The 24,056-nt window shown below is 32.0% G+C and overlaps 1 protein-coding gene across 5 annotated transcripts in view; it reads left to right on the forward strand.

The window, feature by feature from the left end:
- Nucleotides 1-24,056, forward strand: part of LOC119645005 (myb-like protein AA) — a 104,852-nt gene that overhangs the window by 15,154 nt on the left and 65,642 nt on the right. For 2 of the 5 annotated variants that reach the window (XM_038044759.1, XM_038044755.1), the window contains exon 2: nt 22,322-22,536. The exons of the other annotated variants lie outside the window; for them this stretch is intronic. The gene's annotated coding sequence lies outside the window, so the exon portion shown is untranslated. The remainder of the gene's footprint in view (nt 1-22,321; nt 22,537-24,056) is intronic. 5 annotated transcript variants of the gene reach the window in all.

Consider the following 24,056-nt stretch of genomic DNA (forward strand, 5'->3'; position numbering starts at 1 on the left):
TAAGCTTACAACTGTTATGCTACAAAACTAGTTATAAATTCTTTTCTATTACCAGTTGATGGGAGTGTAGTAAATTTGTAAGTATATTTGTTGCTTTTGTATAAAAAAAAAAATCTTAAAGTTTGTTATTTTTATTTTCTTCGATCACTATAACAATTCTTATTGGAATTGCTAAAAACGCCAGGCTTGAAACTTTTCTTTCTTCACCTAAACATTGCTACAGTTTCTCACGTTTCTCGATTTCTTTCAAAATTTCCATAAACCTCTGCCGAAAGTGTACACAATAATTTGAGGAAGAAGAGAAACTTTACATTTTAACTGATTGCTTAAATATCCTGGAAAATTGAGTGCCATAATGATTGGAATTGAACACCGCCGACGACCTTAATTAAATTTACGAAACGCATATTAAAGAGTTTTTTTTTTTTTCTTTTTTACGTAATGTTATGACGGGTATGGAGAAGTGAGTCGACTACGTACAACTAATAGGAAGATTACTTTCGGTTCTGAGCAAATTTTTTACTTTCATTTTCGAAGAAAATAAATGAAAAATAATGATCTTCGATACTCTATTACATTGGATCGTACTGTCGGATCACCCATGAAATATACGTAAACAGTTTTGTAATTGTTCCTGTGGTAGTAATAAGCAAATAGGCAAAATTTTTTTTGTTTTTTGCTTTTAAAAACCGGGATGTTGTCAGTTTGTATCCCACAGTATGTAGACGTACGCATCGATTTTCTTTGCCCCTTTGCAATAGCAAATTATGAGCGAGAACTTTCAACATTTTTATGAAATTTGAAGCCGATATCTTCAATTTTACGACGAGACAGCTGTTTACCGCGTAAATATTCATATAGATGAACAGACGGGCTGACGCACGGACACATGTGCTCAGACCGATCCTGAACTTGACATGCTATTCAAGAACATATCTATTGTTCAGGGAATGTCTGAGGCTTTCTTCTAAGTGTTCTAAATTTTTTAAAGAAATGAATATACCCCCATGTCTTTCAGTGGTAGGTATAAAATATCTGATCGCATTTTACCAGTCATGGCAAAATCAAGAGCAAACTCAAATACTTATGCGACCGGAAATAAGTTCGTAATTTGTTAAAATTAGCTGCATATAGAGAGTAAGTTTAGCGTCACAAAAAAAAAAAAAAATAAATAAATAAAAGGAAAAGAAAAAGAAAATTTGGTAACGAAGGGTGTAAATAAAAATACTGTGTTCGCATTGAGGCTTATTGACTCGGGCACATGTTGGCAAGCACATTAAAAATAAAAAAAACAACAAATTAGATTTTTATGACGTATGGTGCGCGTGCTTTCCACACCTGTTGAATCTGTGCCATCGATGCTGAGCTGCCTTGCTGATCAGTCTTTCAGTTCTCTCGCAAATATCAATTCCTACGTAACTTCAAAAAGTGAGTTGTCATCTTATCAAGATATATATATATATATATGTATATAGCCTAAAAATAGAAAGTAGTTAAGTGGTTAACAAGAGAAAATATTTTCATTTACGTACACTTGCGTACATCTATTGCTATAAGCGACGTGTCCGTCTGATGCGAAAAACAGCGATGCAATTCAATCTCTTCATAGATTTTTGAAAACCCGTGATAAACGCTGTAGTGATTGCACGGTCACGTTATGTTACGTGTATATTAAAAACAAATACTACTTTTCATTATATAAGCTATATAAGCTATTTATTTGTAAAATGGGGCATGTCTATTAAAAAAAAGAAAAAAAAATTTAAGGCAATGATAATTAAAAATAAAACTTAATTATAAATAAAACTTATTTATAATTATTATTAATTTCGCCAGAGAAATATATTCTAAGACTAAAATCTTAAAGCATTAGAATCTAAGGCTATCGGCTTTTATTCAAAACTCTACCGCACTTGAGATTCGAACCCACGACCATTGAGTTGCTAGTCAAGAGACCTCTCAACTTCAGCCACTCAGGCAGATAAATAAAACCTTATATGATAATATTATCTGTAGGTAATTTATAGTTAAAGCAAAAAAATAAACAAAGAAATCACTTGCTCTCGTTCAGTTTGAAAGTGATGCAAATCGATCTTATGCCCTTGAAATTCACTCGATAACTGCCAAGCTGGCTACGACATCTTCACAGGGAGGCAAAGATTTGGCGGTAAAGCTAATCTAAGAAAATCTTTTGCATTTTCATTTAGTTTACGAGATAGTCACTATCTTATCATAAGCTAATAATATTAATTACATATCACAAGCGTATGACTGTGTCGAGACATGTGTATTGAATTCCAGACTCCCGTAACCTTCACAGTGATCAAGTTAATTGATGCATTTTAGGATGAAAGTACAACAACCAGAGATGCTTGAAGCACATACAGTATACGAGATCTCTAAAACATATTATAGTTTATAGTGATATATGCATTGGATGGACGTTCATAAATGTTTATTGTCACGACCTTCTTCTTCTAATCAAATGATGGTGATTTCGTAGCCATAGAAATTGCAATATGAAGAATCGATTCGCTCTTTATGTATCCCACAGAATTAAAATAAAATACTATGACATTATCGAAAACATAATAAATATTTTTTAAGCTTTTTTTTTTTTTTGCACATGGATAAAATTGAATCGTATTTCGTTTTTGTTAATAAAACAAGGCTTTAGGTGTAAGAGTTTTTCGCCAGCTTTATCCAAAATATTGGATAACAAACTTACGTTATTTAATACCGTAGAATAAGCAAAAAATATCCGGATGAGCAGTCGAGTAGGTAGGAATCGCGAGTAGCTAGTCGGCCTTTAAACTTCAACCCAGTAGACCATGTCATGTACTGCGTGGTCATTCGAACAACGCATAACCGACTGACCGATTGGTCATACATCCACTAGGCTGCGCCCATTTCCCAATCTTTTCAGCTTTTCTCATTTCTCTTTCCTCTCCATCCCCTGAGTGATTCATCATATCAAAAAAAAAAATTAAATTCCAAAAACTATATCTACTAGTGGCTGCTTACTAATGTTTTTCAATTTATTGAAAACCAAATTCTCGTACATTTATCGCAATAACAAAACACGAAATTGCTCCGCTTTTAAAAATAAACGGTTCACATGATCAAAAATCTCTTTGATTAATTCGCCAATGTTGTCAATTGTTGTCAATTATTGACAAACGTTTTTATGAAAATGTATTCCATTTAAAAAAATAGATTTTACCCACAGAGACAACGATTTAAAAACAGAAAAAAGGAAAAAAATAAATAAAAATTTAAATAAAAAAAATAGAAACAATTTAATAAAAGTATATCATTGTATATAGTACATATTCAAGCACATCCTAAGGGCAATGTATTTATGTGCGCCAGTGCGTCGCTCTTCTCGACTTTAATAATCAAAATCATAAATATTTTGATATGAGCATAAAATTAAATAAAATATTGTATGTATTTTTAATTGCATTCCATAAATGAAGTTTCGAAACAAGCGAAATTTCGCTAAGACGAGTCCTCGCGATAATTAAGAATCTAAGTAAACGTATACAAAGGGTTGGAATGGCCGAACAGCAATTAAAAGGTTAAGCCGCTTTATGTCTTCATGTTATTAAATATTAACCACAAAAGGAATTAATTTTGCAAGACAACGATCTCATAAAAGAGTTACCCTCTTATCGATATGTGTTCCTGACTTAGTATATACTTTTGCTGCGATGCCAGTCAAATTTAAACTTGGTTTAAATGAAATAGCAATAGAAAGTTGATTATTTTCGTGGGCCTGAGGCTTTAAAAGTAATTAAAAATTTTTATTTTTACAAAAATCTGAAGTTTTCTCAAAGTTTAGTTTCAATTTTTTTTTTTTTTTTTTTTTTTTTTTATATTAAAACAATTTGTGCTTGAATGGTTTCGTTCACAAAACTGTTATGATTTTTTGTTTTTTTCTTGTTTTATATAAATGAACATGAACTTTGTATGCATATGCACGTGTCTATGCCCAATGGTTATATAGTCAAACCTTTTAAGAAATGCATACATAAAAAAAAAAAATAAATAAAAAGGAGGGGGAAAAAAATTGAACGGAATTTGAAATGCAATAAAAATTCATTTGATGGTTCTCATATTTCGAAATTTGTAAAGAACATTGAAACGGATTCGTTTCCAGCGTTTGCGCGAATGCTTAACAATGGGGTTTACAAAGGCAAAAACAAAAACTTTAAGTTTAAATTTTTACTCAATTTTTAATTCGTTCTTGTACGAAAAATGAGCAAAAAGCTAACAGGGAAAAATAAACACAACATATATATATATATATGTATATGGGTTGCTTATATACGTAAATATGAAGTTTTCACTTACACGTATACGCTTGAGGTGTGTTAATTATTCAAAACCAGTTTGTATAACACTCAAGAAGGAATACAAATAAAAAAAAATTACATAAAAATACACACACACACACATCCACACACACACACACACACACACACACAAAGTTTTTTACACGATGTAATATTTTCGAAACAAGCATATAAACTTGTAACAAGTGCACACACAACCATAAACACATTCTTACATTCTCAAAAAAAAAAAAAAAAAAAAAAAAAAAAAAAAAAAACATGCACACACACACATAAACACACATACACACACACATGTTATACATACAAAACTCTACATTTATTATGCTTATAAATATTGTGTGGTAATCTTTATAGTGTTTTTGCAATTTTAAACTAACACATATCCTCATGTATATATATATACATATATATATATATAATATATATAATGTGACCCTTGTGTAATTTTTAATACACAGATATGTATTTGTTTGCATGCATACCGAGAAGATGCATGTATGTGTGAACAATTAAATACAAATACACGAGAACTAGCGTAGGTGTTTCGTTTAGCAGCATACACAAGCACATAGAGTACAAGTATGTCGTAATAGGTTTCATTCATTTATTTATTTTTTCCATTCCTCCTTTGGGTATAAACTAGAAAACGCCGATTATGCTAATCGACTTATGGTGTTTGCAACATTTACAAATGACATATGTTAAGAGTGAAAATGTTTTTGTAAATTGAAAGGCGTCCTGTGTAGCAATTGCGTTATGACGACTTTAATCAGATGTCTTGCTTTCTCTGAATATTTTCATTTTTAAAAGTACCATCTCAGCCAATGTATGCAATCATCTCTCCGCTTATATAATATAAGATGATTATTACACTCCACACACTCCACTTATCTTATGGAGTATATTAAGTTTTTGCCAATATTTGTACAACATATCAAATGACTTAAGACAACAACATCATCAATATTATAAATTGAAGTCGAATTCGATTGAAAATGTATTCGATAGGAATATTCTGACGATTATCGCTCGCATTTGAAACGCCTTCATTTGAAAGGTTCGTTAGATCGGAGAATTTTGAAATTTTTCATCAAAAAAAGTTTCCAAAGTAATGGTCAGGTTTTTATTGAGATTTGGACTGCGTAGGTCTATAGTTTTTAGGACCATTCTCTGCATAAGGGCGCTCGTGTCTGCTTTTACACGGAAAATGAATATAATTTCGAGCGTTTTGCATTAGCAAAGTGGTGTAGGATATTTAATGGCGGGCCTTGATTCACCATTATTTTTGTTTCTCTTGTTTTTTTTATAGTGACTTTTAACGATAAATATAATACTAAGCAATAGTTCGTAAATTAAGGTTACTTCGATTTCTGGCGATGATTAAATAAACAATGAAATGAAAATCTTTTAAAAAATTAAATCCTTTTTATAGGTAGCTAGCGGAAGAGTTCGATAACAATTATTTAATCACTAAATCGATTTATTGTTATCCATTTGATAGGATTGAAAGATATAATCAAACCGAATTAAGATCACGTTTCGGTCAACAATATAATATAAAAACAATTAATGGGAAAAGGTTTCGCTTTGTTTATTGTTTCCCTAGCATTAAATGCTTTATCAAAAGTTTATTCTAAAAGTTAAATAGAATCAATATCTCCAACGATTATCCTTTACCTGTGCATTTTCATATCTATCAAATTGAGAATCGGCTATAAGCAGAAGTTAAACTTATGCTCTACATATTTTGTTGTTTAGTGTGTGAATAGAAAAATCGTTTTTACGATTCATCATTCATCATTCACACTTCCTGGCATTGTTCTTGAATATCAAGCACGCTTCCAGCATCACTTTTTTCGAAGAGTCGTCAAATCTAAGTCGATTTCTTCATTGACTCTTAAACTTTAAAATTCTTTCCATGAAAATGTAAAAATTTTTCCAATACATTCTTACATTTACACGGACATTTGGGGGGGGGGGGGGGGGAGTGCACTTCTTCAAGCACGTTGCTCTCTTCTTGCGTCGTTGTGTTCAAAATATTATACTTTGGCTGCATTACATTAAAAAGGCGTGTGTTTTTGTTATGCTTTATTTATGTTATTGCAACGATTTGCCCTGTGTCTGTCATAAATGTTGTCATCGTGTCGACAAATGCCGGTTCCTATGCTAATAAATATCTTACTGTGCAATACGCCCCCATGGGATGTTGCAATACTCTCATGCACTTTTCATGAAACACATTTGCTAACACATTTATTTTTTTCTTCCAGTTCATTTAAAACGAGCTAAACAAACAGAGAGAGATAGGCATCAAAAGATTCGGTTTAACTTGAATAACATTTACATTCTTTTTTTTTGCTTCCCCTCATTCGTTTGTTTTAATCCGTTAGACGTTCTAATTTTCCTATTCATAATGATTATATTTGCAATGTTGTCTTATTTTTACATGAAACGACAATAGTTAATCGACACGATTGTTGACAGTTAAAAAAAAAAAGAAAAAAAATAATATTTAAAAAAAATTTTCGTTTTTTTTTTTTTTAATTTTGCTTTATTTTTCATTTTGTTTAGGTTGTACATTTTTTTTGAAATAGTCATTGATTGAATTTTATATTATTGACTGCATGCATATCTCACATAACATATGTATGTATTTATTGAGCATACGTTAGATATGAATATTTTTAACAGAATCATTGTTATTATAAGCCAATTAATGGGAAAATAGTAACAACAAAATCAAATTACTCGTTAAATCAATTTTAATCGCTTAAGAATATTAATATCAAAAAAATCCGGCACAAAAAAGTGTGCATTGATTGATTTGAAACAGTATATATATATATATATATATATATATATATATTTAATTCGCTTTGATAAAAAATGATAGCGTACGTGTTAAGCATTAGCGAGCAGAGTAACGGCATATTACGTAGGACAGTCGATGTTATTGCAACTGTAGTCAGACTTAAAAAAAAATACTTATTTGGTGAATTAAGAGAATGACTTTTGCATCTTATGATTTCACGTTTTTACTTAGTCATTCGCTTAATATTCATGTCATACAACAACAAAAGCAATAGAATTTCTGTTTTTAATTCATTCAGCTTTTATTTTTAAATGTAATATATTCTTGACTAGTGCATGAGCAAGTTATAATTCCTATGAGCTATGTCTGTCTCCTGGGTCAGCAGATTTTTGACAGCGAAAAAAAAAAATGGAATAAAATGCAGTAAAGTAATAAAGCCGGTCAGAGTTATTGAAAACGAATTGTTTTTATTAACTAAACTTATAACTTGTGTAATACGGAATTTTATTTGAGCCGCTTATAAATCATTCTACTCAAGCCCTGAGACAATCATTTGCTTCAACTATTTTCAATAAATTTTGATCTTAACTCTTAATGCATTTGGTTAACGTGTTCGCGGGCATGACCGCTATAACCGTTATCCGAAGGATAAAGGATAAATTTATTTTTTCAAAACGTTTTCAAGACCGCGCCTACTTAATTTTATGGTGTGTCATAATTTCATTTGTTTTCAAAATCTCACATATAAACACAAACAAAACAAATCCATAAAGTACATAAATTCTTGGCCAGTTTTAAATTCGGAACGCATCTAAGCATATCTGTCCGTCCATCTGTCCATCGGCCCGTCTGAGTAAATGTGTATAGCATCTGTGGTGAAGATTCCCTCGTTCGCAAAAATTAAGATATCGCCTACAAAGTTGCAAAAGAACATGAAAATGACGCAATCTTTTCAAAGAACACGTCTACAATCGCCACACGTCTATATTACAAATATTGTGAACACCTTGGCTTTCACATGGTACAACATACACATCATATATGAACATAGGAAAAATGGGCCGCACCGATCCAATATCACAGAGTATATGCGTCCATGGGCGTAAAAGTTTCGGTCACAAGCGAATATATAATTTTCTCTCCGGTTTTTTCATTTAATTTTATGTAACCCTGCGGTTTTTCTATTTATATTGATTAAATAATTCTCTATGTCTTTCCATATATATTATTTTATTTTCTCTCTGTGCATTTACAAGTTTACTTAAAGCGCCTTTGAACTCCTAAATTTCTACCGCTACGTTAGAAAGAGAGCAGGACTTCCTTAATTGTCGCTTTTTGCCATGCGTGAGGCTCTTATATGAACTTTATTGCATTTACGTCATATCAGTTGAAAAAGTTGATCTACTATGTCGTGAATTCTTAACTATTTGTTGCACATATCGATTAAAATATGATCTTCTACTACTCTTAGAAAGCATATTTAATTCGATTTCGGATATCGCAAGTGATTTTAAAATAAATTGACTGTCATTTATTGCGCTACTCTGCATACTTTCTATGAGTGAAGTTCTTCTCACGGTGTTCACAATTTTCCTGACTATCGGATGACTTTTCCGTACTGGGAAAATGGCGAAATTTCTTTATTAATTGTCCGTATGTCACTATATTAGATTATGTTGGCTTTGATAAATATCGGCATTTAATTTCTCTTTAATGTGTAATTCTTCCAATTGTTATGTAAACTTTATGTGTCGTTCTTAATTTCGCCAAGCTTTAGCAATAGACAAGACGAGAAGATAAACAAAAGGCCGCACGGAATAAATATCGTGTGTATAGTAAGATTTATTAGGAAATTTACGATATCCAGCAATATTTGTAGGGCCAACGAACGGCGGGAGTACCTACGAGTATTAGTATGAAAAATACTTTTGCATTATACGAAGAGCAGCAAAGAGTGCAGGCCTTGAATTTTATTACATTGTTTTGTAGTGTTTCATTGAAAACTTTGACAAACTTTTCCGATTATTCAATGCAACAATAAATACATTTCACTCTTTCTTCTTTTTTAAAGTAAATCATTATTCCTTATAAGAAAATGCATTGCAATACATACATATACAAACTAACATGGGTATGAAAAATTCAAAAACATTTTTTCTCTCAGGCAAAACTTATGTATATTTTTTGTACCCAAAATGTACCCGATTAACTATGCTTTTCGTTTTGTGCATTGTAACATGGCGTATGAGTGATATTTGAGAAGAGTAGAGCATTTCTTTCAATTATGAAATATTTTCTTATTGACGTTTCTCACCCAATTATATGACCAAGTTTTCAATTTGTAACAATAAACAACGCGGGCTTCTGTCAGCGTTATAGGCATATTTTGAATTTGATTTTTTAATTTAATTTTTATTAGGGGAAAAAAAAAGAAGAGGATATATAAGTCTATTCAACGTTTGCTTGCCATTATTTTTTTCAAAGAAGCTGCCATCATATGGCTATGTCAGCCTAAAAGAAATCGTGGCTTTTAAATCTATTAAGCAGAAAATGTAGCGTTTGTTGTCGTTATTGTAATGTAAAATCTGTTCAGACAGGCCATAAGGCGTTAACCGACGAATACAAAATATCTCAATTCTCAGTGGTTTCTAAAATTTTCGACAGTGTCTTTGGCAGCCTTGGGCTGAACCGGGCTGTTATATCGGAAAATTATTCTATCATATGTTATGGCATATAGTGTCAGTCCTTTGGCTACAATGATTGAATTAATTATTGTCGGTAATAGGTTCATTAGGGATGGTACCGTTGAAAAGAATCTCGTAATACACTGTTTTTTTATATTCCCTCCAAATGCGGACTACAAATGTTTAACTTCTTCGTCGCTGTTGGATGTTGGCATAATTTTGACCCTTCATTTTGTTCCGTCCCGCTACATTTTTCATAGTCTACTTGCATCGAGAGTAATTGATGACTTTCAGCACGCACAACTTTGTTTCGGTTTAAATTGGAAGGAAAAGGAAACCTTCCCAAGAAGGATAATTCGATATTCTTCAAGGCCCAAAGAACTATGCTGCGTCCACGTACGCATACTTACGCATACATTGTGGCGTAAAACCCAAAGTATATTACTGGGCCATAGAGTTCTATGCAGTTGTTTTGAAAATGTGAAGCACTTATGTGAAACTCTATCAATTTAGTCTATTCATCTTTTTGGCTTGGAATCGCAACAATGATTTCATGATATCACGGCGTATAACTTTTACATTAACGTTTAACGCGCATACGCGACAATTTCAGTGCCAAGATAAGAATGTGTTTGGGAAATCCACTTTTTCCTATTTACGTGACATTTGTTTTTTCCTATATTTACATTTTCTTATACGCTTCACTTTATTTCTTGCTTTTAAGAGCGTTTCAATATTCGGATCCGTTAAGGGTCTACTAGGTTTTCGGAAATGTTACAGACGAAATAACGAAATTATTACTCTCGCCTCGATTGATAGTGTGGATAGTACAACTGCAATGTGTGTATGAATATGTTCATCTAAGCATGTATGTATATCATTTAAGCTTGTACATATATGTATATAGTTGGTGTCCTTAACCCAGTAGTCGGTAAATTTAAGCAAAATATTTGCATAAAAATGTTAGGTTAGTACACCTTAAAATGTTCTTCATTCCCTTCATGAAATCACTACTTTGTCTGAGATTATATACAAATGTATATGTACTCATATATATATATATATATATATATAAACAACTTTAAGTGTTATATAAAATAATAAGAAGTAAGAAAACTATATTCACCTTAAGGCGAACTCTTGATACCCATCACGCAAAGCAATCGCAATAAAAAAAAAAGTTTATAAATTTTTGACTTATCGATCAATCAATTGATATAATTCTTTGTTTTAGCAATTTCTTTAGGTGGATCTACCATCACGACTCTTTCCAAATATTAGGTAGTTATTGAATAAAGAATTTTTCGATGAATGATTTTTTTTTTTTTTTGCTTTTTTAACTTTTGATTAGCTTAGGTAAGCAGTATAAATTTCAGCCTTTAAGTCATTGAAAATGTAAGAAAGAGGCAAACGGATGAACGTTTTAAACGCATAGAAGCAAAGTGATTGATAATCGCAAACACCTTTTTTATGGAATTAAGCAAAATTAGTATGCGCTCACCTTCCGCTTGTGGGCATAGAAACACTGCTACAACATATTTTAAATTCTCTATGTATCTGTAAATCTGTCAAATAAGCTTTAGCCGAGCAAAAAGAAAAACATAAAAGCACCAACACTACTAATACATACACATCAAAATCATACACGTATTGTGCTTCTTTAAGCGTAAAAATAGGGGAAACAAAAAAAAAAAAAAAAAAAAAAAAATGAAAAAAATAAAAAAAAAAAAAAGGAAAACAAAGTTACGAGTACAGCAATAAAATCATGATTGTGTTAAGAGGAAAAAAACGCAAATATAAAGTATTTACATATAAATCCACAAATGAAGTAACACAGTCTGCGAATTATTTCCAAGTGTACGTGCACTTAAACACAATGACAGTAAAAAGTATATTCTCTTTACCAGCACTTTATATATAAATCGTTCGCTTCTCTATTACTACCACTTATTCTTCTTCTTCTTCTTCATCTTCTTCTAGTTACGTCGTTCCTTTTCTTCTTACTCTGTTCAGGTTAAAGGTTAAAGATAAAGATAACGACTAAATACAATTAATTTGTGTTGCTGTTATTCATTTTGAATTGACACCCTATACCCTCTTTCCCACTAATCTCTCATGTGTACTTAGTGTTAATCCCGATATTGATTGCAAGTGCTTTCATTTATTTTGATAAGTTTCTTAAGGCGAAGTAATTCCACTCATTTTTGTCATCTATTTTCTTCATACTTTACGCCGCGCAAATCGAGAAAAACATTCCTAGATCAGTTGGTAAGCTAACAGTCGAGACCTGCAGCAGCTACGAGCCTTCGTTGATGGTTTGATCGCATATTTTATAAGCTTTGAGAATTTCCTTATTTTTCGAGATTTTTTAAACTCTTTCTTACTTACTTGCTCCGCTATGAAACCGTTTTCGATTTCAATTTGGATTTGAGCAACTGGATCAAGCATATATTATATATATTTATTTGCTAACTCTGATATTTCGTGCAAGATTGTCCTTCGCTGATCAATTTGGAAACATATTAAATATAAAACCGCGCCCATTTATAACACATTGCAGATAAAAGTTGATGACCCTGTAGTAAATGGCATTGAAAACAAAAATAAAGGCCTCGCCTTTCATATTATTACAGTGATCATAATAATGTGACAATCAATTTGTTAAATGTTTGTAACGCGTAAGAACCCGTGCCATCATTGGCTCGATGATGTGCATTGATATCAAGACGAAGATCGGTATTGATGTAGCCATGTCCGTCCCTTTGCCTGTCTATTAAAATTACGATTCTGACAAACTTAATGGAAAACTTTCTCTTCGTATCGCGTTCTAGATTAACTTTAGAAGGCAGCAATATCGACGATAGGAAAAACATATACTCCTTACTTTACATTATAGTAATTAGGGTAAGGCTATGTGAAGTTTATGCAAACTTGGCATAAATTTAGTTTTTATTATATCGGGCGATATACGTTCATATAGCTGTTGCCATTATCGACGAATCCATATGAAATTTACACAGTATCAACAGTCAAACGAAATGGATCATAATTTCCGACCATTAGCTTGCAAGATACAGCTGTTTTAGTGACGTTACTCGTTTATGTTTTTCAAAACTAGGGACAATTTGATATTATTTTTTAAGAGGAAAATTCCCGTTAAGCTTCAACATTCGCTTAAACGATGACACGATATCTCCGTCTCCGTCTCCGTCTCCGTTGACAATAACAATTTATCGCCGGCTGGCTGAGTTTAAGCAAGTCCTAACGGCGCCGTTGATATTAGACGCTCTGGTCCCCCGAATGCGGCAATTATTTTAGAAGGCGAAAAAGAAGACAAACTTGCGTGACCTGGCTGACAACTTAATGATACCAGAAGGTACTAATTTTTCATATTTTTGCTTAAAAAAATCCGATTCAAAATGGATGCCGCATTCGTTCACTTTTGGCGCGACTTAGGCGAAATAAAAGGAATTCTTTTACGCGATACGTGGCAATGGATAAGCCATAGATTTTTGAAGATTAATAACAGTTTTAAGATTGATCGTAACTCTCTTAAGACATGTACATATATATATATATGTATATATTGAATGTAAAAAAGTTGGTAGGCTTGTAAAGTGTTGGCAGACCTGAAATTAATTGATAAACTTGTGCAGTAAAAATTCGAGTTTCCTACTAAAAATGAACTTGCGGTCAGTTACGTCTTTGCTACATAATGTTTTTATTATTTTGAGTGTTTGTTTGCATCACTATATCAATGAATTATTAAAGACACTACAGACTCATCACTTCATTGCAGAATCAGATCGGCAGTCCGCCGAGTGGACAGCACCCAGTAAAAATGATCCAAAGCAATCAAAAAAAAAAAAAAAATAAAATAAATAAATAAATAATAATAATAAATAAATAGCGTCTCTAAAGCACGTGCAACTTGTAAACTAATCGTCGAAATGTGTGAAATATTCGTTCAAAAGCTGGGACTATCTAAAAATCATATGATTTCGTTAATAGTGAAGAGATGACGTCGTCAATTGATTTGCGCTATTTGACTATTCATCTGTCCATCTAATGTCTATTCATGTAGATTTGTGTTCCACCTGCAGATCGCAACTGTGTCTCTTAAAAATGGATTTAAGTATATTTCTCCGGCTTTCCTTCTGACATGAAATTATTTATAGGGTGCAGTTCCCGAGACATTTTGACGTACCTAGGCACAATTATCTGGCTTTGTCCACAATCGAACGCTATGGATAATAAATAGGATCAGACCGTTTTTACGATTACTTCTTCTACATGAAAAAAATTAATCTTTTATATGGTATTAGGCTCTAGCAAGCTTATAAAGTTGTACTTTAATTACAGTGAAGTCAACTTGAATATTCCTAGTGATGGGAACTAAATTTTCTTTCTCGAAAGTTAAGATAATAATAAAAAGATCAAGAAGGATTAAAAGTTTAATAATGTTCCGATTCAAGGGCGTAAAAATCGGATAGACTTTTAACTTTAGATTTACGAACGTCAATTTGATGGGAGGGAAATAGTTGTGAATAAGCTGCCAACAGGTATATTTCGAGCATAAAATAAATATGGTTCAGTAAGCTTGAGCACGATGTATTCGCACAAAAGTACGCCAAACGGTGTTCGTCGTTCCCGATATTTGCTGTTACACTCCGCTGCCAACTGCCAAGACTTTAAGCTAAGTGTATCGGGATTGTTTGACTTGCACTGTGTAAAACAACATCTACCATATCTAGTTGGGAACCATTGCGCGTTAATTGCACGATTCGCACCAGGCATGTCACAAACTTATGCACCACATGACAGAAATCAGAGCATATCTAGTAAAATCAAATAGTAGCAGATAGTCTCAAAGAGAATCCAATGAAATGATGCATAAATGCGAACTGATCAATTTAATCGGTCATCGTGGACGTATTACTGTATCGCTTGCGACCATTTTTCTACCAAACATGTAGGGAATTCGGGCGAATATTTGGGTATCAGTTTTTTTACGAATATTTTCACAGAATCAAAAGTTAAAGCAAAAAATGCAAAAACATTTTAAGTATTTTTCGAGATTGTTTTACGTTTTTGTATATGGTGAACGAGTGTTGAAGCAGATCGAGGCCATTTTTTAACCACATTTTCCTAATCGATCAAGAGATATGCATGCCTGATTTCTGTTGTCTATCTGTATTTTTGTCACGGTGACGATTGACAAAATTTACCCATAAAATTGACAAGTTTCAGTAGAAACAGGCATACGACATCTACAAATAGGAAAGTGGGCATGTCCCAAAAAAAAAAAGTTAACATTAATATTCCTTACACTGATTCATTAAAAATGGATCAGAAAAAATTGACTGATATTATAGTAGATTTTTCGAGATGTTCTTCTGATAGAGTTTTAAGTTTATGTTGAAAACATGTTATTTTAATAATGACGTCATCTAAATTTGTACATAGAAATGCCACTAAAGCGAGGAGAAAACGACTACAAGCACACATGATATATTTTATGTTAAATTAGAAATTTTTAGATTTCCTAAGCAGAATTAATATTAAAACATAAGTGTCACGATATCTACATGAACCCTAATAAAGCCAGAGAACACGTGAAGAAATTTAACAAACAAACCTGTTAAAGCTAAAGAATTAAAATCGCCATATCTTGAATTGTGTAGAGTAAAAATAGATTTTCAAGTAAATCGAGATTTTTAAGATGAGAAGCACGATAGGATAGAAAATAATTCTCTTGCTTAAATTGGAAAATTTATGTATGGGACGTGAACAATAAGGGTGCGCCGAAGAGAGCAATTTATCCTGTATAAATGATGAAAGCACTACTAATAGAGTCTCATTTTGTAACCGTCACTTACTAAGTGATTTTTAAAGTATTTGGATATAACGCACAACCAACGTAAAAATTCTGGAGATGAAAATTACGATTTTTTTTTTTTTTTTTTTTTTTCTAAATGATAATAGGAGAAGACAAAAGGTATAAATAATCATCGAAATATTTAAAAAAAAAATGCATCTAATTATGTTTCAAAATACATGTGTAAATTCGTGTTAAATGCGCTAACGAGAATAGAATAAGTAATTATTATTAAAAAAAAAAAAAAAAAAAACCGTAGAAAACGTAAGTTTAAAATATCACCGTAAGACATACGTAAAAAAGTGTAAAAATATCGAAAGACTTTCCTTATCTTTCTTTACTCAAAATGCAAAATTGAACGCCATTAAGAAATATCTTTCAGCCAAGATTCATGTTAAGAAAGATAGACAAACTAGCTGCAACTGGCATGGAAGCATTCCAAACGTATTTGTAGTAAAGAATTTAATAATTAATTCCTCTTGTCTGTCTATATGTAACATTGAAGTTTTCAAGCGAACATATTTGCCAATCCTCGTATACAAATGTGAAGCATGTACACGAAATTAGTCAAGGTTTTACAAAAGGATTTGAAATGATTTCATTCTTCGTGATACGAAATAACTTTATGACAGACATATGAACTCATTTACACATACTTTCGCATAAGACATACTTTCGCATAAACATTTTCATATACCTTGAGTGATGGTGTCACTGCTGCGGAAAGCGAATGACAAGGTCATAAATTCTTATTACAAAATCTCTTCCATTACAAGTAATGCAGGTATATGCGTGAATTTGTTCAGTTATCAAATCAAGAAACGATAAATAATAGTAATAATGAATTATTAGATTTTGCTTATTTTAAAAGATCAAAGGATCACGATAATGTTCGGATGGATAAGCGTCTGACATTTGTCGGAATATTTGATTGGAAGAAAAATCAATAAGTTAACACAATTGCATGAAATAAGTTCCTCTCTTACATTAAAGCAATAGTTTGCAATTGAAAGGACAACACAACCAATCAAGGAGATGAACTGCTTAGAAAGCATTAATAAAATTCGAAGTTGGAAGTTTCTATGCGATAAGTTAGCAAGCATTTCTGTTCTGCTACGACTTTTCCTCCTAAACAGTTTATTGCTACATTTTTTATAACCACACACACACACACACACAGTTATTGATTGAGCCGAAGAGTACTATTTTGACATATGATCATATGAACGAAGCGTCGTCAGTCTATCCCTTTTTCAAATCCTCAATTACAGTTCTTCTTCCTTAATGCTTTGTTTACTTCGTTGCCCGCTTAAATTCAAATGTTCTTTAATTCGTTCGTCTCGTGGTTGCCATCATTGTCGATCTGCGAACTTATAGCTTCTTTATTTAATAGCCTTACTTTTAGACTATTACCTATAATAGTTGAGTAGAGTAACCATAGCTTCTTTTTCTATTGTATTTCATTGTAAGCCGATGTAGGTCCGATTTATAATAGTTTAACATGTAACTAATGCTCGCATAGTCTTTTGCGCTTACAAGACTCACTATCGAGTCTATTTTCGGATAAATTTTTTTATTTATTTACTTTGTTTTCTATTTTATATATTAGGTGTTTGCATGTATTTTGATCGGTGAAATCTATTGGTGGAAACGATAAAGTAAAGAAACCAATTCTGGAACGTTCAAAATTGATTTTCAATATCCATTGGTTTTGTTATGGGATTTGAAGGAATCTGCTACCGAAGCCCATTAAACATCTTCAGAAACTTATAGGGACTCGGCTGGTCCATAATGTCACAATTGTCGGTTTTGGTTTCAGTGGTTTAAGAGTCGAGAATTTGACGTCAATAACAAAGAAGGGCCTAGAGGACCAAAAAAGTTCGATGACAATGAATTGCAAGATTTATTGGTCGAAAATCCAGTTCAAAATCTCAAAGACTTTTTGAACAACTTAACAGTAAATGAATCAATTGTTTCTAGACGTTTACATGCGACGGGAAAGACCCAAAAAAAAAGGGATTAACTGAAAATGACAAGTCGAACCGCTTCACCATGGCTTCACCGCTTCACCGGATTGTGACTGGCGATGAAAAGTGAGTCCACCACGACAATCCCAAGCGCAAAAAGTCATAATTAGGTCCACGAAAGTCATCCACTTCGACTCTGCAGCGGAATATTCATGGCTATAAAGTTTCGCTGATATCGATAAGATATAGTGTATCACGACCTACTAAAACCGCGTGAAACTGTTACTGCAAATGTGCACCGAAGTCAATCGAACCAATTGAACGATGTATTGTTGCAAAAACGACTAGCAATACCGCTTAACAGACGCTAAGTCCATCCGCTTGCATGACAACGTTCGAGCACACGTTGCAAGATCGGTTAAGAATGCACTCGAATAAGAAGTTTTGCCGCGCCCGGCGTATTCACCAGATAAAGCGTCTGGTGATTACCACTATTGCAGATTAATGCAGGATGGCTTGGTTGGAATGGGTTTTCGAGATGTTGAAGCAGTGCGAAAATAAATCGATGATTGAAGCGCTGCTCAACCAATATCGTTTTTTCGACGCGGTCTCGCCTTGTTGCTGGAAAGATGTGGACAAATTTTAGAAAATAATGGAATAGATTTTTATTAATGGATATTGGAGCAATTGTTCTTAATAAATGACTTTTTCAAGTCAATATCAAGAAAAAATGATCAAATTACATGCAATAATCTATTATTCCTTATAAGTTTCCTTGTTTGTCCAGCAAAATATTGAATAATATTTTGGAATAAATTTTGTTAACGTAATTGTGTTATTAAAGTCATGAAGTATTCAGATGAAAATGTTATAATTGGTTGATGTCATAATTTGTCTAAAATAGAAACTAGTGTCTTCTCAATGCGAATATACTTGGGCGTTTTGCTTGTATGTGTTACCATTTTCAAGATGTATTAATATGAGTTTTGTAACATCAACATTAATTAAACTTTGTAGGCGTAAATGTGCAAAGCATACAAACACTCTTTCTGCTACGACTTAATTAACAAGAACGTGTATGCATACGCAATTATTTTATACGTTTCATATTATAAAAGATAATAAGATATCAGAATTAAAGCTAAGGTCTTTTGCAAATATATTAATTATGTTCTCTAAGTCAAAGTTGCACATTTGACCTGATTCAATGCGTATATGCGAGATATATATATATATATATAGATGTGTATGTGAAAGGCTAAGTAGAAGTAGTATTTATACACTTGCCCACTCACCGCCGTCACCTACACCTAGATAAAAAAATTTCATGGTTAATTTTTATGTTTTGTATTTTTATATACAAAAAAAAAAAAAAAAAAAAATTCTTTATGAAAAATTATATATAAATGTATGTTTATATGTATGCATATATAATATAAATATATGTGTGTGTGCTATATGCTGGATTTCCGTGCAAGCAAAGGTAGCTTGACTTACATGTACATGCAATATTTAGCAGTGGCCTTGTTATGCATTTCATGATTATATAGATGAATGTAGATGTGTGCAAGAGTTATATATCAATTGCATTTTGTAGATCGTACCAGTAGCAGCAACAATTTCAACAACGCCAGCCAACGCATGGAATTTAATACCGATGCCGATATATACTATTATCAGGAATTTTTGAATTTTTTGATTTTTTTTTTGGTATCGATTACTTAAAAGCTTCCTTTATTATTTGTTCATTTTCTCTTTTTTTTTTTTTTTTTTTTTTGGTTTAAGATTTAACCTTAAATATACATTTTGATGTGAAAGGAATTTTAAAATTAAAAATTTTCGACTTCTTAAAAGGAAAAGTTCAATTATACTCAGAACGAAAGGAAGTTTCCTCGTCGTTATAGGTAAGGCCAACACACAATAACAACAACAATAACAACAACAACGGCAACAACAACGAAACGAACCAAAAGACAAATTAAAATGTTATACAAGAATGAAGCGACTATTAAATGCCTTGGTACAATTTGTGTCACATTCTTATCAAATATTATCTGTTGTCTCTAAAGCCCTACATTTTGTGGGAGACGGCTCGAAATTTTACTCGATTTGGTTTTAAATAAACTTTTTTCTTTTTTCCTGAGGTTATGTTGTCATACGAGAGTGGTCTTCTCGTAAAAGTTCTTATATGGAAATATCGTGTGCAAAATATAACTACATCCTGGTGCTAATTTACTACACTGTCACTGTGCTTGTCAAGTCTCTACTCTTAACAAGTTTTCATCATAAAATATTAATTTCCAAATCTTCTTTCCATTCCATTGCCATCTTGAGTGAAAGTTCAAGCGAGGAATTGTCCCGCTTCCATTCAAGTTTTCCATGTTTACTTAATACAATAAAATATTAATTTTTCTTAATTTTCAATTTAGAAATATTGAAATTTACAAATTATTTGCTTATAATAATAAATTTTTCAAAATGTGCCGCTTTATAGAGAACTGTCGTTGGAAGAATGCGATTCAATTCATTTCATTTTCCGAAAGCTTTGAGCCATTGATTATTTATTCGAAATCGATTTGCTTAAGGGAAAGTGAATTTATCTCGAATATTTCTGAGCGTGTGGCATACATCCTCACAAATTTCAGTTATGTGAGTGAGGTATAATTAGACAATTCTTACGTTTCTTTTTCTTATTATTATTATTATTATTTTTTTTATGTGAATTTTACAAAAACAACTTCACTTCATTAATAATTTTTTTTTTTTTTTTTTTTTAATTTAAAAAGCAAAAGGTAAACATACCTAATGTCAAATTTCAATTGCAGTAAAATGTTTTTATTTGCTTTAGTTGTTTTAAATTTCATTTTTTCATACTTGTGTGTATAACATTGTATTAGTGCACGGTTGGTAACCTTAGATTTTCTTTATAAGTAATAAATGAGTGCTCTAATACCATCCAATCGAAAGAAAAACAATTTAACAACAAAACGAGTCAAGTTCATTAAGAAAATAAAGTAAACGCTTGACTACTACGTGATTTGTTAATAGGTTTAAAAAAAACGTTCGGACGGGTTATTATTATTATTATTATTATTTTTTTTTTTTTTTATATTACATCTAGACTTTATCTTGATTTTAAGATGCATGTTAATAAGGGAAATAACATAATAATGGAATAGTAGTGGGATGCTAATTACGAGTTTATTAAATTATTTAAAAATCATTTGAAGCGAGTGAGTGGTTATTATTATTATTAATATAATTTTTTTTTGTTTTAAATTTTAAATTCAGAAATTTAAATGAGAAGGAAAGTTTTGTCGGACACCTTGAATTTGCAGTTGGGATAAAAATCAAACGTTAGCTATAAATCTAATGTTACCTCATGTTGTTGCACGTTGTCAAAAATTGAGTTATTATAGCAACTTTATGTTAAAACGTTTCCTCAAACCTAACATAAAATCGTCAGACGTTTTTTTTTTTTTTTTCACTTTCTCATTTCCTTTCCTTTTCTCCTGCTCTCCTGCTCAACCGTCACTTCTTTTCCTTTTGCCAGCACTTTCTGCAGTTGTTTATTGTTGTATGCTTAAGCTGCGGCAATTTTAAAACTGTAAAGCGCACACTACTATGAGTTTTGACTTAAATTCCTGTTCATTTATTACTTAAACGGCTTAAGCAACATATAGTAACAATAATAACAATAAAAAGAATAAAAAAGCAACAGCAGCAACAGCAGCAGCAGCAGCAGCAACAATAAACAAACGTTTAAGAGATTAAAATGAACATTAAAACCTCATCAGCGCATTTACTTTTCTGTATTTTATGTATGCGTATACCTACCTATGTATGAACATTAAACACTAAAACTTAAAACAAATTCTGTTCCGTCCTCCCCGAGCCTGAGCTAAAGTATTGCGCGAAAGTACTTGGTTTACTTGCTCATCTGCTTTATAAATAAATTTCTCCTTACATACTTTATTATATAACTGCATCATTATGCCGTTACATATGAATGTTGCCGGAATGAAATGCAAAGACTGTAATTAATACAAAAAATGCAACATGGTATGCTTGAGTTCTACATAAATATAATTGGTAATAAATATTTGCACTTTTCCATATCCATATATATATATATATATATATGCTTGCAAAAGATATATTTGTGTAAATTTTAAATAAAGTAAAAGAAAAAGAAAAATGAAAATTGAAAATAAAACCAAAGACAAAAATAAAAGCAAAAATTAAAAAAAACAAAGCAGAAAAAACCACAAGCAATGCTCACCTTAAGTGGCATTCGCTTATTTGGATCTCATGCTATATGTTATTATATAGTAAATCATGAGTAAAGTAAAAAACAAAAAAAAAAAGAAATACGAGTAACATGATAAAATAGAAAATGCCTAACGAAATCCATTGCAGTTTTAATCGATTGAAAATCATGTATATATATATATATATATATATATTCCCAAGGCATAAGACAATAAAGACGAAACATTTAGAGTGAATTGCGTTCCGATTCGGCATCATCGAAAGCTTTAAGTGAGTTCGTAAAAGCGCATTTAAGTCAAGACTCAACAAAAATCTTCTTCTTCTTTTCTCTTCCATTCTTCCTAAAGGACAATGCACTGAGCAGATGATCAGCCACTTTGACGGGTAAACTCTAATGAATTGATTGATTCTCAATAAACTATTGTGATTATCATGAGCATACAAATACAATGAAAATAAGAAGATTTTCGTATACGTATTTCTCGCAGCCGATGAAGCAATGAAGAACAAAACATTTTAAGTTAACATTTTGCACATTGCTTACTTAATAAAGCAGATACACGTACGTATAGCTTGATTTTTAATTAAATAATTAAAAGAATGAAAAAAGCAAAACGAAAATTAGAAATTGTTTTTTTTCGCCGTTAAGTGAATGAAAAGCTTTTCAATGAAATACTTTGTAATTTTCATAAGTATACTTACAATGCTTTTAAAAAGGTGTGCATTTTAAATTAGTATCGCGTAAAAAGTTTTCAATTTTTAACTCGTAAACTGGCTACGAATACAGCAAGAATATCTCCATATGCCCGGAATCTTTCACAACGAATTTCACATATCCACTATTCATATGACATTAGCATCTCTTAGTTAAAACTTGACTCGAATACTGCCGCCAGATTATATTAGGCAATGCGTTTATAATAATTAAGAAAGAAATTCGATAAGAATTCCGAAGCAACGAATGAACGAACAATAAAGTTGAAAATAATTCAGAATCGTATGCTGATCAGGAATGTATGCATGCATGTCATATACAAAAATGTACACAATACAACTTGTGGATGTCGCAAATGGGATATTAATGTAAATACGTGCCTATCTCCTGATGGCGGCTACAAGAAAACTCAACCCAAGGCAAACGCAAAGAGCAATTGTTATGGCTTTTATTTGTGTATAAAATTTTGTCGAAAATTTTTTATGACACAACATTAGCACCAGTTTATAGCAGCTAAGATTATTACCGGTTGCCAAATAGCTTGCCAAGTAAAAATATGTTTATAGATAACTTTATACGGGAAGCGTACATAATTCAATCTGTTCTTTTTTTATTGGTAATTACTACAGTTGACTTCAATGTACGTCTACCGTAACCAAATAATAAAAATTTGGTTAAGAAACATGTTTTATTTATATGTTTAATGTGGTGAAGTTAACACGCTTTTACGCTCATTAGGAAGCTTTTGATTAAGTTGCTTATATATTATGTGTTGGATTTGGGGTATGCTCTTCTTTGTCTCTTCTTTGCCAAGCTGGAGTAGAAATCTTTAATAGATGCTCGTATCAGCAGTATGCAATATACCCGCTCCGCCCCCGCCCCCGCCCCCCTCCCTTTCTCCTCCCACAGCAAAATCCTTTGACCAATCTGGCCCGCGGGACGATCATTAGATATTAGTTCGCGGGCGCTGGTTGCAATTGGTGCTCTTCGTTTGGTGCGAGCTTAGTGGACTACCCTGTTGACTTCCATTACGTCTCCTCTGCACTCTAAGCTGCGCAATTATATGCAGCAACTTTGCCGCACAATTGTTGATCTTGCTCAGGCTTTCAGGTTTTTTCTTTTTTTTTCAAGCTTATCGAAGGCGTTACAACTTATATAACAGTATCCGTATACATCTTCATCTCAAAACTAATTTAATTAAGTGGACTCAGATAATCGAACTTCAACTTTTAAAACGGACTATGTAAGAAGTGATGATGTTACCCATGGCCATTCATTTATGTAGCATTATCTATAGAGTGTTGTGGAAGTGCATGCTTTATTCTCTTTTACCCCAGTAGGAGTTTTCCCGTCTAAATGTCTCTAGT

Source organism: Glossina fuscipes, unplaced genomic scaffold (genome assembly GCF_014805625.2).
Source record: "Glossina fuscipes isolate IAEA_lab_2018 unplaced genomic scaffold, Yale_Gfus_2 1, whole genome shotgun sequence".
Classification (NCBI taxonomy): domain Eukaryota; kingdom Metazoa; phylum Arthropoda; class Insecta; order Diptera; family Glossinidae; genus Glossina; species Glossina fuscipes.